Source organism: Procambarus clarkii, chromosome 62, assembly GCF_040958095.1.
Source record: "Procambarus clarkii isolate CNS0578487 chromosome 62, FALCON_Pclarkii_2.0, whole genome shotgun sequence".
In the NCBI taxonomy this organism is placed as follows: Eukaryota; Metazoa; Arthropoda; class Malacostraca; order Decapoda; family Cambaridae; genus Procambarus; species Procambarus clarkii.
In genome coordinates, this window is record NC_091211.1 from 21,645,585 (window position 1) to 21,664,764 (window position 19,180).

Below are 19,180 nucleotides of genomic sequence, written 5' to 3' on the forward strand. Positions count from 1 at the left end.
TGTGCTCTGTGTCGTGTTTTGTGTTGCGGTAATGCGCTGTGTTATGTTTTGTGTCGTGGTGTTGCTTATGTGCATACAGTGTGGTGGAGTTACCTCGTGCCCCCGACCATACCGCTGGTGTGGGTTTACTTACTGCGGGGATCAGTCCCAGGTCTTCAGAATAACTTTATTCACACTCCATACTCACGAGGTCTGGTTTTTCTTGATGGTTGCCGTCGATATTGGATTGGAATAAGCAGTAAACAGTGTTATGTTATACACGGTGTGGTGGTGTATTTGTATGGGGGAAGGGTCAGCGATGTTCGTATATGGATATTGGGGCGGTGTCAATATTATGTGTGGTAGAACTGTAATTACACCCAACATGGAAAGTACTATAAGTAGACCTAACACCACATGGTACCATAAACAGACCCCAGTATCAAATGGTACCATAATTAGTCTAAGTATTGCATGGTGCCATAGCTGGGCACAGAACCACAAAGTACCATAACTATACTACAAGTTCTGTTAAAGTTTTGATATATAATGACAAAACAATGTATAGTTGTAATAACAATAGTAAAGATAACAGAACACAAATCGATATTATATATTGAACGTTGCCTAAGTAGAATAATTTTTTTAAGGAATCATTTACACTCTTTTTGTCATTAACGATACATTATACAAGATACGAAGCATGACAAATAATGTAAGGCAGTGAATGTTATTGTTTCTGTGGTAGTGTTAGTTTAATGACCAGACCACATACTAGAAGGTGAAGGGACGACGACGTTTCGGTCCGTCCTAGACCATTCTTTCAATCGACTTGAGAATGGTCCAGAACGGACCGAAACGTCGTCGTCCCTTCACCTTCTTGTGTGTGGTCTGGTCATCATACTTCAGCCACGTTATTGTGACTCATCGCCTGCATTTGTTAGTTTATGTTAGCGTCGCCTCTTAGCTGTTCTGTGGTAGTGTTTGCGTCAGTGTGGTCGTGTTTCTCTCACTGAGATAAGATTTCTGCCATATTGGTAGTTTGTAGAGTCATTGTGGTCGAGTTAGTGGCTCTATGACCATCTTTAGTTGACTGTTAATGTTGCTGGTTTAGTGTTAGTGTGTGTGTGTTTGCGCCTGCAGTGCTGTTCCATGTTGTCTATGCTGTGACACTGCTGTTAGTGTCTGTCGCTCTCTCATTTCCTACTCTGGTAGTGTCCGTGTGTCTAAAGTGATTATCTGGCAATGTGGTGTTATTACTGTCCTCTGGGTGGTGTTGGTGTTACTAAGTGTCTGTGATAGGGCTGGTATCGCAGGGGTGGTGTTAGTATCTCTGTGGTAACGCTGGTATGGCTAGGATAGTGTTGGTTTATCTGTGGTGTTGTTGTTGTTAAAGATTCGCTACCTGGAACAAAAAGTTCCAAGTAGCACGGGCTATGGTGAGCCCGTAATCTGTGGTGGTTTGGGTATGGCTTTCGTATTGTTGCTATCGCTGTCGTTATAGTGATAATGATGGGGGGCAGTATTGACTTCGCTGTGGTTAGGTTGGTATATTGGTGAGGTAATGTTTTGCTGTGGTACAGTTAGTAACCTCGGATGTTGTGGTAACGGGTCTGGTTTACCGTTAGTGTCTCTGTTGTAATGTTTTTGCAGTGTTAGTGTCCCCGGTTAAGTGTTAGAATCTCTGTTGTTGCGGTTTTGTCTTTGTTACGTTATTATTGTCTTTGTCGTAATGTTCGTGGTAGTGTCCGTGTTCCAGGGAGTTATTGTTTATGTCGTTCTGTTTGTGCCTCTGTGGCAGTGGTTCAAGTTCAGATATGATTATTGAGACAAGAAAATACATCTCAAATGAATAGAGAAATAGCTTAGGCTATTTCTACCTCCCTTTTTGGCAATGATGGCGTCGCTGGGTTAGTGTTAATGTCTCTGTGGCAGTTTTTTTTTATTATTATTTTCTACCACAGACGTGGCATATTGTTATTTGCTTAGCTAAACGAACTAGAGGGTTCAGTTCCTGAACCGATTATGTGCCTCTGTAATCCTTTACACCACCGCCCACGGGATGGGTATGGGGTGCAGAATAAAAGACGTGGCCACACATTTACATTGCTAACCAGCATATATACATTTTCTTCTGCCCTCCATGGTGTTAGTGGACTCGTTTCATCCAGGTCATGTACTAATATTTTTAGGCAACGAGAGTCCATTAAAATATTCCGAAAAATATCTGGAACAATTTATGTTCCTTTAAGAGCCCACTTGTACATTTTGCTCATGTTATCAGAAACCTGAAAGTTTGAAGAAATGTTATCCAGAGGGAATTTAGTTACATAGATATGCCTGGTGGGAGATAACATTGCTTAATAGCCAATGTCTCATCTTGTATGAAGGTGAACTATGGGACTTACGAATTGCTGACCTTGGTATGTTCAATTGTGAATTACGGAAATGTTCTAGACTGATCTTAGGTGTTCATCTCCCCATTCACTGCAATATTCTGCCTCGCCTGATGCTCACAACCTACACTTGAAGAAATAGTTCACAAGCGAATGATATCCTTTTGTCTCAAGGGAACCATCCATCCATCCAGCAAACAGCTCAAGATTGTTGCAAGGATTCGCTTATCACTTGCTACTCAAACTTTGCCAGAAATATCAACTTTGATTGTGAGGAAATTCAGCTGTTCTGTATTCAACAGTACACCTACTATAACTGTAGCAGGTGTACAGGAAAGAATAAAACAACTAGTCGGCAGAGATAGCAAAGATACTCCAGCTGGATGTTTGGAATTATCAAAGATATACTGTTACATAGAGATGCTTGGCAAGCAATTAATACCCTGTTGTAGCATCAGATCAATGTTGCAACAGCTTTGTGGTCAGAGTAATTGTGATCCAGGCTGGCATCTGACTGCTTATGCAGAATGATAAGATTGTGAATTTTTGTGTAACATTGTTTCATAATTAGTGTGCAAGTTATATTTCAAATTGGATGCATCTTATTTGATCCATATTTTATACATTTCATCCATAGTAGCTTTGGGTTGTAATATCCAGTATCTAGCTGGAAGTATCCTTTCTATTCGTGCTACCTTGTTTTATTATCTCCAGTAGGCCTGCTACACCACTATACACGTCACTCATTCTTAAGTTGTGGTTTCTTAAAAAAGCAATTGCATATTTATGTCGTAGTTTGAGTGGCCATTGATTAGTGAATACCTGAAGAAAGAGCTTATGATGTTTGCTGGATGGGTGGTTCTTTTAAGACAAAAGGGTGGACTGATTTGTTAAGCAATGTGTTTAGATCAATGGCCCTGTGGTTGTCTGACGAAATAAATGCTTTACGTATGAATTCTTCCTAAAATGGCAGTCAGCTCCTATTGCTTTAACAATCACTTCTTGGAGCAGTCCAATTGTTTACTACTTTGTCAATGGAAAAATCCAACTGATGTCTGTGTGGCATCATTAGGGTACTCAGTTTCCACCTGTGTCCCCTTTTTGTTGTACCAACAATGCTGAATAGTTCGTCCTTATCTAGTATGAAGCGTCCCTGGAGAATACTGTATGGAGTAATCATGTCTCCCCCTGCTTTTCTTACATCCACATGCATGAAGTTTAATTCCTTTTGTCTATGCTCGTAGATCATACCTCTCAGCTCTGATACTAGTCTGCTGGCATAATTCTGAACTTTCTCCAACTTCGTTTTGTGTTTAACGAGATAATGACTCCTTGTCCTAGTGCTGCATATTCCAGAGCTGGTCTGACATATGTTACACGAGGTCTTGGGCGACTTCCTGTTTAGATGACTGATGATATTCGTTTAATATGTGCGTCCGGTAAGACGTTTTCCGTCCGATTCGAAGATGGTTTCCTCTCCTGCATAGTACCTTGTACTTGTGACTGAACTTCTGTTACCAGAACACAGCTTCATTACTTTACACTTACTTGAGTTAGGCCTCTTGTTGGAACATTCTTTAATTTGTCCCGATTAATCAGTAGTGTGTTGCTGTCTTCCATCGCATTTTTCGTCAAAATATTTTACATTATCAGCAAACATTATGAGGAATAAGATTATTCTCATTAGTAAGTTATTCACATTGATCAGGAACATAATTAACCCTAGTTTTCACCCTTGTGGGACACCGAAGGTATCATTCAATCACCCTGAGGTCTATTTCCCTCCCTAAGATTCTTTGTCATCTGGTCCAGATGTGTTCCCTTAGTCACTGAAGCAGTCTATGCTAATATTACCTGCTTCTCCGTTTTTTCCCTAAATCTCGTATGGGGCACTGTAACATATAAGTCCTAAAAAACTACTATCTGGCCATTTTGATTTTGGTCGCCCAATAATGAACTCTTATTAAGTTTGTGAGCCAGGATTTGTTGTCGCAGATCCTAAATTGGATAAATTTAGATTTAGGAAAGACTTGGGTAAATACTGGTTCGGTAACAGGGTTGTTGATTTGTGGAACCAATTACCGCGTAACGTGGTGGAGGTGGGGTCCCTCGATTGTTTCAAGCGCGGGTTGGACAAGTATATGAGTGGGATTGGGTGGTTATAGATAGGAGCTGCCTCGTATGGGCCAATAGGCCTTCTGCAGTTGCCTTTGTTCTTATGTTCTGTTCTATTAATCTTCTATTTGGTTCATTCTAATAGCCTATTCCATCACCTTGCAAGATATGCAATTTAAGAATACCGGCCTGTAGCCCTGTAGCTTAGAGCATCTTGTTTGTTTTCCACGTTGTAAAGAGGCCTACTTTGTCCATCTTCCAACTTTTTGGTAGCTCTCATACTTCCAGTGAATTGCTATATATCATATTAATTGGTTATCCCAAGACTTCTGCTCCTTTTTTCTTAATATTCCTGGTCTGGACCCACCGCCTTAATAGTGACAAAATAATGCTTTCTTCATCTCTAATAATCTCAAGGTTCTTCGTTTCTTGTAAAACACCATCCATCTCTGCCAGGAACATCGTCTGGCAACACTGTGAGGATCATCTGTGGTAGTGTTAGTGAAGCTGTCGTAGTATTAGTGAAGCTGTTGTAGTGATAGTGAAGCTGTGGCAGTGTTAGTGAAGCTGTTGTAGTGATAGTGAAGCTGTGGCAGTGTTAGTGAAGCTGTGGTAGTGTTAGTGAAGCTGTGGTAGTGTTAGTGAAGCTGTTGTAGTGATAGTGAAGCTGTGGTAGTGTTAGTGAAGCTGTGGTAGTGTTAGTGAAGCTGTGGTAGTGTTAGTGAAGCTGTTGTAGTGATAGTGAAGCTGTGGTAGTGTTAGTGAAGCTGTGGTAGTGTTAGTGAAGCTGTGGCAGTGTTAGTGAAGCTGTGGTAGTGTTAGTGAAGCTGTGGCAGTGTTAGTGAAGCTGTGGTAGTGATAGTGAAGCTGTGGCAGTGTTAGTGAAGCTGTGGTAGTGTTAGTGAAGCTGTGGTAGTGTTAGTGAAGCTGTGGCAGTGTTAGTGAAGCTGTGGCAGTGTTGGTGAAGCTGTGGCAGTATTAATGAAGCTGTGGCAGTGTTAGTGAAGCTGTGGTAGTGTTAGTGAAGCTGTGGTAGTGTTAGTGAAGCTGTGGTAGTGATAGTGAAGCTGTGGCAGTGTTAGTGAAGCTGTGGTAGTGTTAGTGAAGCTGTGGCAGTGTTAGTGAAGCTGTGGTAGTGATAGTGAAGCTGTGGCAGTGTTAGTGAAGCTGTTGTAGTGATAGTGAAGCTGTGGCAGTGTTAGTGAAGCTGTGGTAGTGATAGTGAAGCTGTGGTAGTGTTAGTGAAGCTGTGGTAGTGATAGTGAAGCTGTGGTAGTGTTAGAGAAGCTGTGGTAGTGATAGTGAAGCTGTGGTAGTGTTAGTGAAGCTGTGGTAGTGTTAGTGAAGCTGTGGTAGTGTTGGTGAACCTGTGGTAGTATTAGTGAAGCTGTGGCTGTTTCGATGACATTTGTCACCTTTCCAGGTGTCTTTTTTATGTTAACGTAAAACAATTAGTACTTGTCTATCTTGTCTATTATTTTAAGGATCTTAAAACCTGCCCTCGTAGCTGTGATCGCATCTTCCTTCCAGTATGAGGAGCTGTGAGTGACTGTCCATGCCAGTTCCGGTATCTTTATCTAGAGAAGTATCTTTGTTTTCAAGGCGTTTGTAGTACCATTTGGTACACGTGGCGTTTGGGTCATTATGTAAATTACCAGCATGGGGTCAGTGTTATTCAACACTCTGGAACAACACTGGCACTCTCCACACGCTCTGGAACAACACTGGCACTCTCCACATACCCTGGAACAACACTGGCACTCTCCGCACACTCTGGAACATCACTGGCACTCTCCACACACTCTGGAACAACACTGGCACTCTCCACACACTCTGGAACAACACTTGCATTCTCCACACACTCTGGAACAACACTGACACTCTCCACACACTCTGGAACAACACTTGCATTCTCCACACACTCTGGAACAACACTGACACTCTCCATACACTCTGGAACAACACTGACACTCTCCATACATTCTGGAACAACACTGACACTCTCCATACACTCTGGAACATCACTAGCACTCTCCACACACTCTGGAACAACACTGGCACTCTCCACACACTCTGGAACAACACTGACACTCTCCACACACTCTGGAACAATACTGGCGCTCTCCACACACTCTGGAACAACACTGGCACTCTCCACACACTCTGGAACAATACTGGCGCTCTCCACACACTCTGGAACAATATCCCAAATATATATGGTAACGCTGTTATTAATTATGCAAAATAAGACAATATAAATGGGACAATGATAATGGAACAATATTAATATGTTAATGGAAAATGGCATTTAATATTTCAATATGAAAGCAAACCTATAACTTGATGCCAATTTTTGTTGTTGTGGTGGAAGGCAAATCAGCGCTTCTGAAAAATTTCACTCAATTTAGTTTTAATAAACAAAAGGTTAAACTGTCTTAATATACTTAATCTAAGCAAACAAAGCAAGATCTACCCTATATAGTCCAACCTAGTTTAAACAAAACTACATATGATATTAACCTAACCTAACTTACTCTAAACTACATATTATATCTAACCTAACCTAACCTAGTCTAAAATACATATTTTATCTAACCTAACCTAATCTAGTCTTAAACTACATATATCTAACCTAACGTAATCTAAACTACATATATCTAACCTAACGTAATCTAAACTACATATTATAGCTAACCTAACCTAGATTAAACTACATATTTTTTCTAACCTAACCTAGTCTAAAGAATATATTTTGTCTAACCTAACTTAACCAAACGTAGTTTAAACGACATATTTTTATCCAACCTAACATAACCTAGTTTAAACTGCATGTTTTATCTAACCTAACCTAAACTACATATTATATCTAATCTAACCTAACAGTACCTGACCCAGCTTAACAACACGTGACCTAACCTAACCTAACCAAAAGAAGCCTAAGTATACTAGCGTCATACTCTGTAGTCGTCCAGAATAGGTAACATGAATACAAGTGGGTTCAATGTAACTAAGAATAAATTTAACTAAGCTCTGAAATACAGTTTGGAACAAAACAAGTATAAACACTTTATACACTTTAAGAACTTTCTTGCATACTTCATTTGTTGTGAGATATGGTTGAATAATGATGTCAGTTATTTAATTAATTACGTTCTTTATTCTTCGATGATGTCAGTGCCAGAGTTTGGTAGTATAAATATTTGACAGTAAAGATATATATATGCTGTAATGTAAATTGAATGCATACAAAAATGTAATTTATAAATTACAAGAATTTTTTCTGTGCGCTGACACCCTACATGGCTTTAACACACATACACGATGTTTGCACTCATTATTTCTGTCTGTTTCTCTCTGTATGTTTGTCTCTCGATCTCTGTCTCCTGCTCTTTCTTTGTATCTCTCTCTCTCTCTCTCTTGCACTTTATTTGTATCTCTCTCTCTCTCTCTCTCTCTCTCTCTCTCTCTCTCTCTCTCTCTCTCTCTCTCTCTCTCTCTCTCTCTCTCTCTCTCTCTCTCTCTCTCTCTCATTCTCTCTCTCTCTCCCTGCCCCCACCCTCTTCCTTGCTTTCATATCATCCCCTCTCTATCTAATACTATCCCCTTTCTCCCCCTTTCCTTCCCTTTCTTCCACCCTCTCAGCTCTTCCCTTCCCCCACTCCTTCCCACCGTTTATCCATCTCTCTTCCCCCGCCTCGTCCCCTTGTAGCACGCCTCTCCTCCTCCCACCACCCCTCACCCCAACCCCTCTCCTCAATAACGTTCTCTGCCTGTATTGATCCTTGTCCCCAACCCTTCCTCCTGTCCAATAGATTTTTATATTTTATTTCCTCTTTCGAAAATACACGATAACGCTGATAACGGGAAAATGCAGCAGTATTAGCGGTGATGCTGATTAAAGCAGTAACTAGGTGATAACAACTAGATGTGTACTAGCTATTACAATGGGATGACAGACGCAGTTGATGATGATTGGGATGATACATAGTTATTGACTCTGCTACGATGTAAATATTGTATAGTGAAAACAGTCAAAAAAAGGCTGAAATTTGAATTAGAAATCATAACCAGAAAACGTTACATTAGATAATTCTTTCATTGCCAGATTACATAGTTTATCCATAGCCAGGTTGCATTGGTTACATTATTTGTAGTTTATACATAGGTTTCTTTAGTTACATTGCTTAATTAATCCATAGCGTGGTTACATTGGCTGCATAACACTACATAATTAATCCATAGCCTAGTTGCATTGGCAACATAACATTACAATTTACCCATAGGCAGGTTACAACAGTTACATAACATTACATGGTTTATCCTTAGCCTGGGTTACATAACACTACATAGTTTATCCATTGCCAGCTTACATTGGCTACAAGACATACAGTTGAACCATGAAGACTAAACCATACACCAGAAGGTGTATGGTTTGATATAGTCCGTCTATGATATAGACGGACGACGTTTGGGTCCGCCCTGGACCATTATCAAGTCCATTGTGGTGTGTGTTGTGTGGTTCAGTCATCATATCATCATCCACGTAAGGCACTATGGGCTCACCATAGCCTGTGCTACTTGGAACTTTGTTCCTGGCAGCAAATCTTTAACAACAACATCAACCACGTTATTGTGACTCATCGTCCAGTGTCGCCATAGTCAGGTTACATAACATTACAGTTTATCCACAGCCGGGTTGCGTTACGTTACAATTTATCCCATAGTTTATCTAAAATGTTTCCTTACAGAATTTATCCTTTGCCAGTCCGCAACTTAGTCTGCGGACTGGTAAGATATGCATAATATTGTCGTTGATATATTAAAGTATTATGATATAGTCGCTTTTATTATGGCAAGCATCATTCTTATGAAAATAATATACAAGTTTGTATTATGACATATAAACATGGTATGATGTTATCATAGTCTCTGTTATTACTGACAGTAGCGTTTTTATAGTACTGTTAGTGGCATAATGATTTATGCCCCGTCAGGGGTATATTCCCTGAGTGGTTTACCCTGGTGCATTATTTATATACTCGGAGTTTTCCTTAGTCCTGGATAATGTCCAGGACTAAAGTATACTTGCTGGTTGGTCGGTAAGCACTTGTGGTGGCCTGAATAACCCTGCTGGGGTTCACGCCAACACCACCACCGCTTAAGCTAGTCCTATAAAAACCTAGTAGATGATATCATCTACTAGTCCTAGTAGATGATATTATAACCTTACACTTGTAATTGATAATATATTCAATAATAGGGCGTATATTTTGTTTATTATTTTTAAAAATATTCACTAATTATAATAAGCTTCCTATCAGAAAACTGCGGTTTATCGTGGAATCAGAATATATACTGTCAAGGAAGACCTTAAATTTTTCCATATTATATCCTGCCTAATGATGCAATTTTACTCTTGATCAGTATAACCAATATTTTTTCCCTTTCTTTTGTTAACAATATACTGGAACATTTGATCCTATATCCTGCTAATGTTTATCTTATATAACGTATGCTTTTTTTTTTTTATCCATGTTCATGTGTATTATAAGATTACTCAGTATATCTTAAATCCTGTTCAAGATGAGCGCATTTCCAGCCCAAGTTGTATATTGTATTCCTTAAAAGTAATTCTCTTCGTGTTCTCATTATTTTATTTCTGGGTTTAGTAACACTTGGTGCTTGGGAAACCTGATATCGTGCTCGAGTATTCAATATATTCTGGTGCAGTATACCTTATTCAGGTTAACCTTATACGGTCTCATACCCACTGATCTTATACCCACTCGTAGGATACACATACGGCCTTAGTCTTCTCTTAATATTTACTGCATTTCTAAATATATAATTTATTAGCTGATCTAAAGTTACAATATGAGTGGTTAATATATTCTGTGTCATTCATTATGTTATGCCCTGACATAATATCCTAGATTGTCTACAAGCACTTACAAACGACATTAAAGATTGTTTGTGATTTTCTTTTGTTTCCTGGTCTATTGTATTCTCTTATATTGCCCGTTCATCTGTGTATCCTCTTTACTCTGTTATTTTGCTCCTTATATCCTTCTGGGAGGAGAAGTGTGCTATATTAATGTACATAGATAGATACCATAGCAGGCTGGGTACGCTAGCATACCTGAACATACTGATGCATAATATAAAGAAAGGAAAGATATATTATGTTATACATAATATATCATATATACATAATTTATAGGAAAGTTTTGTACATAATATATAGGAAAGTTTTGTACATAATATATAGGAAAGATGTATGTGATACAACATACTGTACCCGTGTTATAACGAATTTGGCTTTATATTGTGGATAATATATTAGCTATATCTATATATGGTGTTGAAGGTATATCCTTCCCTCAGATAGTGAGTTTGTATGTGATATTTGGTATATTTAATTAATTGGTTGTGTTTATATTTGATGTTGACGCAGTGTGAAACTTTCACCTGTTTAACTATGCGCCCGCGATCTCGGTGGCGTTCTCTCAATTGTGTTCCAGCGATCTCTTTGGCGTTCTCTCAATTGTGTTCCAGCGATCTCTTTAGCGTTCTCTCAATTGTGTTCCAGCGATCTCTTTGGCGTTCTCTCAATTGTGTTCCAGCGATCTCTTTAGCGTTCTCTCAATTGTGTTCCAGCGATCTCTTTGGCGTTCTCTCAATTGTGTTCCAGCGATCTCTTTGGCGTTCTCTCAATTGTGTTCCAGCGATCTCTTTGGCGTTCTCTCAATTGTGTTCCAGCGATCTCTTTGGCGTTCTCTCAATTGTGTTCCAGCGATCTCGGTGGCGTTCTCACAATTGTGTTCCAGCGATCTCGGTGGCGTTCTCTCAATTGTGTTCCAGCGATCTCGGTGGCGTTCTCTCAATTGTGTTCCAGCGATCTCGGTGGCGTTCTCACAATTGTGTTCTAGCGATCTCGGTGGCGTTCTTTCAATTGTGTTCCAGCGATCTCGGTGGCGTTCTCACAATTGTGTTCTAGCGATCTTGGTGGCGTTCTCTCAATTGTGTTCCAGCGATCTCGGTGGCGTTCTCTCAATTGTGTTCCAGCGATCTCGGTGGCGTTCTTTCAATTGTGTTCCAGCGATCTCGGTGGCGTTCTCTCAATTGTGTTCCAGCGATCTCGGTGGCGTTCTTTCAATTGTTTTCCAGCGATCTTGGTGGCGTTCTCACAATTGTGTTCTAGCGATCTCGGTGGCGTTCTCTCAATTGTGTTCCAGCGATCTCGGTGGCGTTCTTTCAATTGTGTTCCAGCGATCTCGGTGGCGTTCTCACAATTGTGTTCCAGCGATCTCGGTGGCGTTCTCACAATTGTGTTCTAGCGATCTTGGTGGCGTTCTCACTATTGCCAATCAGCGATTAGTCGCGTTCTCACAATTTTGTAACAACGACCGGTAGTGCTCTAAAGAATTAGTTGTACTGTTTTCAGTAATTATAAATGAGGAAAATCAATAAAAAAATTACAGTGAACGAAATCACAAAATATGTAATTAAATTATAATTATCCATATGATTCTTGTATAACTGTTCCGCAGTCTTAGGGTAGTAATCAGGAACTGCTTTTATAGCGAAAAAAAGATGTTATTAGATTTATGTGCACAGCCACTAGATTAATTTTTTAAATAAATAAATAATAATCGAATAAAATTTGTTCACATACACAATTAGTATAATGTTTGGGTAAAGTATAGTATTACGAGTATTTCAATACAATAAAGGAAAATAAATGTTTAGCCATCCATGCTAAATATATTATACGTTTTCTACAGCCCCGTGCTGGTGTTGTGGTAGTACTTATAGTAAGGATGAGGACCATAGTATATATACCGACGTACAACGACATTAGAAAGTAGAAATCTGAACTATTGAGTTGGACAAACCCGAAAACTATTTTTTACTTGTGTTGCTTTGACAAACTAACCTAATCTAACCTCCCTAGGCCTAATACACGATATATGAGGCCTAATATAGTACATATGTGTACTATACTAGGCCTAGCAATATTTAAGTTTTTTAGCTTTAGTTATAAATAATTCCTTACTAGTCAGTAGACTACTATCTAAAAGCTTAGTACATACGAATTCGTGACTATGGACGATAGTCTCAATAACTGCTATCTTAACAGGAGGATGGATTGCAAAACCCAGCAATCAACTGAATGGAGTTATTTTAACTATATTTCAATTGTAGGCCACACACACACATACATGGCTGCTACATCAAGTATTTACATACTTAAAGTATGCTAATTAGCACCTAAGAAGGTGATCATACTTGAGTTGCAACGTGAATGCAACACTTCCTTAGCAAGAACAATGTTATACCAAAAAATACAATATTAGTTTACAATGTATAATGAGGAATACATTTAAAGCAATAGTAATATGACAAGACAGATAAAGAGATGATACAAGGTACAACGGAAATGTGTCATAGTAATGGTTTCCCCCATTGTCGGGGACAGGCAGCCTGTTGGTTCATCGAGGTTTCCCCATTGTCGGGGACAGGGAGCCTGTTGGTTCATCGAGGTTTCCCTATTGTCGGGGACAGGCAGCCTGTTGGTTCATCGAGGTTTCCTCATTGTCGGGGACAGGCAGCCTGTTGGTTCATCGAGGTTTCCCCCATTGTCGGGGACAGGGAGCCTGTTGGTTCATCGAGGTTTCCCCCATTGTCGGGGACAGGCAGCCTGTTGGTTCATCGAGGTTTCCCCCATTGTCGGGGACAGGGAGCCTGTTGGTTCATCGAGGTTTCCCCCATTGTCGGGGACAGGCAGCCTGTTGGTTCATCGAGGTTCCCCCCATTGTCGGGGACAGGCAGCCTGTTGGTTCATCGAGGTTTCCCCCATTGTCGGGGACAGGCAGCCTGTTGGTTCATCGAGGTTTCCCCATTGTCGGGGACAGGCAGCCTGTTGGTTCATCGAGGTTTCCCCCATTGTCGGGGACAGGGAGCCTGTTGGTTCATCGAGGTTTCCCCCATTGTCGGGGACAGGCAGCCTGTTGGTTCATCGAGGTTTCCCCCATTGTCGGGGACAGGGAGCCTGTTGGTTCATCGAGGTTTCCCCATTGTCGGGGACAGGGAGCCTGTTGGTTCATCGAGGTTTCCCTATTGTCGGGGACAGGCAGCCTGTTGGTTCATCGAGGTTTCCCCATTGTCGGGGACAGGCAGCCTGTTGGTTCATCGAGGTTTCCCCCATTGTCGGGGACAGGGAGCCTGTTGGTTCATCGAGGTTTCCCCATTGTCGGGGACAGGGAGCCTGTTGGTTCATCGAGGTTTCCCCCATTGTCGGGGACAGGGAGCCTGTTGGTTCATCGAGGTTTCCCCCATTGTCGGGGACAGGGAGCCTGTTGGTTCATCGAGGTTTCCCCATTGTCGGGGACAGGGAGCCTGTTGGTTCATCGAGGTTTCCCCATTGTCGGGGACAGGGAGCCTGTTGGTTCATCGAGGTTTCCCCATTGTCGGGGACAGGGAGCCTGTTGGTTCATCGAGCTTTTCCCATTGTCGGGGACAGGGAGCCTGTTGGTTCATCGAGCTTTTCCTAGGTCAAGGAGTAACCATTCTCAGAATACAGTTGTCAAACTCCCAGATAATTATTTACTGTATCAGACGTAAGAGAACATGTTCAAACGCCTCGTCCCTGAGAACAACGTAACACCTTATTTATTATTAACATCTTTATTGACAAAATTAATTACAATTTTGCCTAATCTGAGGATTTCGATTAAGACTTATTAAAGTGAGGATAATGCTGGTATTCACTGTCACGCAGGACAGAGGGTCATACACAAGACAATAAGTCTAAACTGTAGGCGGAAGCACAGCACATGGTTACAATTAATGTTTTAATGTATGGATATGTGAAAGCAACTTTCTATTGTGCACTGCCACACAAGGGCAGGGATAGGTTCATAAGAGATGCAGCTTAGAAGTAATATATATCAAAATTGTTCTCCATTCTTTAAAATGGACAAGCAAATTTTGGATAAATTGTTAGGATGTCGTTCAGAACACCTGAGTCAATGAAATAGTTACACAGTTGGTGGTACAATAGGCCAGTAGGTCTAAAGTCTTTTACGGTTTCACATTCAACAATATAGTGTTTTAGTGAATGCATTAAAGGTTTATCATAGCGTTTACAATCTGAGTGTTCTGGTAGTGGCTCAGCCTCACTAACCTGCCAGATGTGCCTATAGCCAAGGCGAATTACCGCAATGACTACATCACATTGCCTGGTCCGGTTACTGTGCTGACCATACAAATACCTATTATTACAAAACTTGTCATAACTTTTAATACTGCAGCTTTCAGGTCTCTGGGCATTTCTTAGTTCTTCTAAATCTGAATTAATTTCTTTAATTTGTCTGTTTCTAATAATTGCATTAGATAGTCCAAAGTCATAATCAGTGTTTTCTTTCCTGCAGCCTCATTGGCCAATCAATCTACAAAGTGATGTTTTCCAACTCCAACATGGGATGGGATCCACACAAGTTTTATACAATAGTTATTATCATTGACAAAAATTACATTCCATTTAATATTACAAGCTACTTCAGACATACATTGTGATGGGTTATTTAATTAAGGACTGCAGAGCACTTTTAGAGTCACAGAAAATAACTCCACCACCATTGAGCTTAAGGTACTCAGTGGCTAGATAAATACCCAATAGCTCGGTCTGTGTCGTGCTTGCCCAGTCGTTCAATCTCTGTGTACTAGATATGATCATTTCATTCCCTTTATATACTGCACATGCACAACCTGTTCTGCCAGTGCCTAACTGCACAGAGCCATCAGTAAAGGCATAGGATTCAGTCAGTTTGAGAATTTGAAGATGACTGTCAATAGCTTCTAATGTTATACATCTCAAAATTTCAGTGTTATACATTTGTTTTACACTGATGGGAGCATAATGCGAAGAGACCTGCACATCTTTCCAAGGGAAAGTTATAGTGAACAGTTTTGTCAGGATTAAGAGACACATTCAGTTTCTGAAGATTATAGGCACAACAACTGAGTCACACACTGTAAGGAGCTTTTTGCGGCGGATTGAGGGAACAGTCAGAATTGTTTAGAATGGATCTCAATTTAATTTGGAGAGAGCTGGGGGAACCATTATTTTTCAAAGTTTTGGTACAAAACATAGTACTAAGTAAAACTATTCTTTCGTAAATGGAAGGTAAGTTTAGCACCCCGTTTATCCTAATGCCCATTTGTCCAGTCTTACCCTTAGAATGTAATGAGTATCTTGACAAAATGTCTGGAAAACGAAGAGTTCTTTCTTAGGTCCTGTAAGAAGCAGAAAATATATTCGAAAAATCACCTTAAACTCTATATAATGCTTGTGGTTTTATTCTTCACAAAACACGTCTCCAAATTAATTAATCCAATCCATGCATAGCAAAATTTATGAGGTCCGTCTTGTAATTGAAAGTATATATGCAACCTAATCTTCATTAGCATATTTTTGTACCGATAACACACTTATAAGTCGCAATGTAAACAGATCTATGACCGCTAATGAACTGATTACAAATTTAATAGCTCTTACTAGGTAAGGTCTGAAGGTTTCAAGCCTATTATCTGCCTGGACTGTAATACTTTAAATTATTATCATCAAGTATGCTTCATTTCCGAGCAGAAATGTATATACATACATTTAAAAAAGAATTATTCAGCATATATACACAGAAAAATACATCTCAATATACATACTCCTGGTATTTAAATAAAGTGCAAAATAACAATTTTTTTCATTTGAGAACAAAAATAATCTCATAATTAGCCCAACAATTTTGTTGTTCTGTAACGATAAAGTTGTCTATCTTATGCTGCCACGAATAACGCCATAATGGCTCCAGATATTGGCGTAACATTACTCTAAGATATTACTCCAGATATCAGTAACATCACGGATTAATTAAATAGGTGAACAGCTACAGACTCCGGACCTGCTGGATGTCTAATTGACTCCAGGAATTATATTAAATATCAATTGTGGCAGCCTGGCTGTGGCTATATTCAATTCTTCCTACTCTGTCGTATGCAAGCAAATATAGATTATAAACAAGACTATAATTAAGCCTTACTAAGCACTAGGGATATATTGACGTCTATTCTCTGGTTGGAAGGAAAGAATTGCGTTTATTGTACACTATACTCAGTGTAATATATTAAATGCAAAGTTTTATGTTTTAAAAGGAAATAAAACAGACCATCAGTTTTATACACAGATGAGTCACATATGATGTCTTTGCTAGCCGGCCTTCGGGAAATTTTGAAGCCGCAGTAAGTTCAAACAAGTCTGAAAAATGATGCATTGCAATTTATTCCTATCAAGGTTTATAGGTATTTTAATGGTTATTATTTACTGGTTTAATCTCTTGAATAATGATCTACAGAGATATATGTAATTCTGTATCAATTGATAAATTAATGATTATTTTTTATGATTGACATTTCTAGTTTTTATGCAATTTACATTAGTTTCCAGCTTGAAGGTATACATTATTTCCTCAGGATTTTGAATTAAATTCACATTATACATGTATACTGAGAGGCATGCAACACCACTTTAGTTTTCGTGTTAAGGTTTAAGTTAGATTAGCTTAGGTTTTTAGACTTTGGGCTGTGTTAGGTTAATTTAGGTGTTAAAATTTGTTGGGTAAAGTTAACGTAGATCTTAAAGGCTAGTCGAAAAACGGGATTATTAATACCGAAATTTTCTACGGTTTTAATTTTTTAAGAATTTGTAAATCCAGATCATAGCTAAAGATTACCAGGATATAAGTTCGATTCATCTCTTGTTCACGGTGTAAAATGCATCCAATTTGTACTTTATTGGCTTCAGATTTATAGTTGAATTTTCTTACAATTTATTGGTTTTAGAATTTAGTTGAATTTTCCTATACTTTATTGGTTTTAGATTCTAGTTGAATGTATTTATACTTTATTTGTTTCAGATTTTATTTGAATGTTCTTATACGTTATTGGTTTCAGATTTAATTTGAATGTTTAATACTTTATTGGTTTTAGATTTAGTTGAATTTTCTGAGACACATAGAGACTTATATCTTTATCGAACTATACTGGTGAACTGGTTCAGTGTTGGGCTGAAGACAAGTGAACCCGCGGTAAGGGTCATTATGACCACCTTTACTGCATATTAGCGCACAAACCGACCAGTATACATATACATATATGTACAAACCAACCAGAATACATATATGTACAAACCAACTAGTATACATATACATGTACAAACTAACTAGTATACAAATACATGTACAAACCACCCAGTATACATATACATGTACAAACCAACCAGTATACATATACATGTACCAACTAACCAGTATACATATACATGTACAAACTAACCAGTATACATATATATGCACAAACCAACCAGTATACATATATATATACTATATATATGTACAAACCAACCAGTATACATATACATGTACAAACCAACCAGTATACATATACATGTACAAACCAACCAGTATACATATACAAACCAACCAGCTCTGTACTAACGTTAAGAAATGTAAAATGTACTATTGTACTGTTTATTAACAAGTATTGATTTGGTGTTGGGTGTTCTGACCAACCAACAAGAATACTTTAGTCCTAAACATTGTCCAGGACCACAGTAAAGTCTTAGTGTATATTCACCGGGGAGCGAGGTGTATATCCCTGTGTAAAATTGGGTTTAGTTTTGGGCATAAGGACTATAAACCTGTCCATGGAGGACAGGAGAAAATGTATATATATATATATGCTGGTTAGCATTTGTAAATGTGTGGCCACGTCTGTGGTAGAAAATAATACAAAATATACCTCTGGAGGGTTATTAAGGCCACCACAATTGTTTGATGACCAACCAGCAAGAATACTTTAGTCCGGAATATAATCGAGGACAAAAGTATCGGGATACTCACACCAAAAACAGGCTTCTCCTCTCTCTGTATATATATTGAAGGTTCCTGTTCTCCTTATGTTTTGTATTCCTGAACATAGGTTTCACATAGGTTTGTTAACAGCAAAGCACTCTTTTATCAACATTTCATTTCATTTCAATCTTTCATCAACATTTTTTTTAATTATTTATTATATTATTAGTTTTAGCTTTGTATTTAGCTAAATAATTATATTAATTAAAGCTAATATTATTTATGTTTCCATAAACACCTCAGAATTCACCATTTGACACACGTGTTCATTGCCATAATTGGGTCTTGACTTGCAGTCTTATCCATCAGTCTTGGGTGCAGCTTCTCTTGTCCCCTGACCCATCCATCCCCAGTATACTGGAGTCAGTTCTGTGAGAGGGAGAGAATGGAATTAGACAAAATGTTTTATTTATCGCTTTTATTAAGAAAATATCGATATTTCAGAACATCCAAGATTTTACCGGGAATACTGGCATACAGGCAAACTAATGCCTCATCTCCCGCTGACACGACAGCCTCTTCACAATTCCCCAGCCGATGTTCTGAGTTAAGAATCATTTCACAGCTTCAGGGTCTAACGTTTGCTAATTCTGAAGATTCGGGATTATTACACCAGCTACTGAATGAACAAAGGTGTGTATATTGCAACAAAACATTTACTAAACTGGCAAACATCCATCACTGGGAAACCGTATTAGCACCAAAACTGTCACGCAAGACATA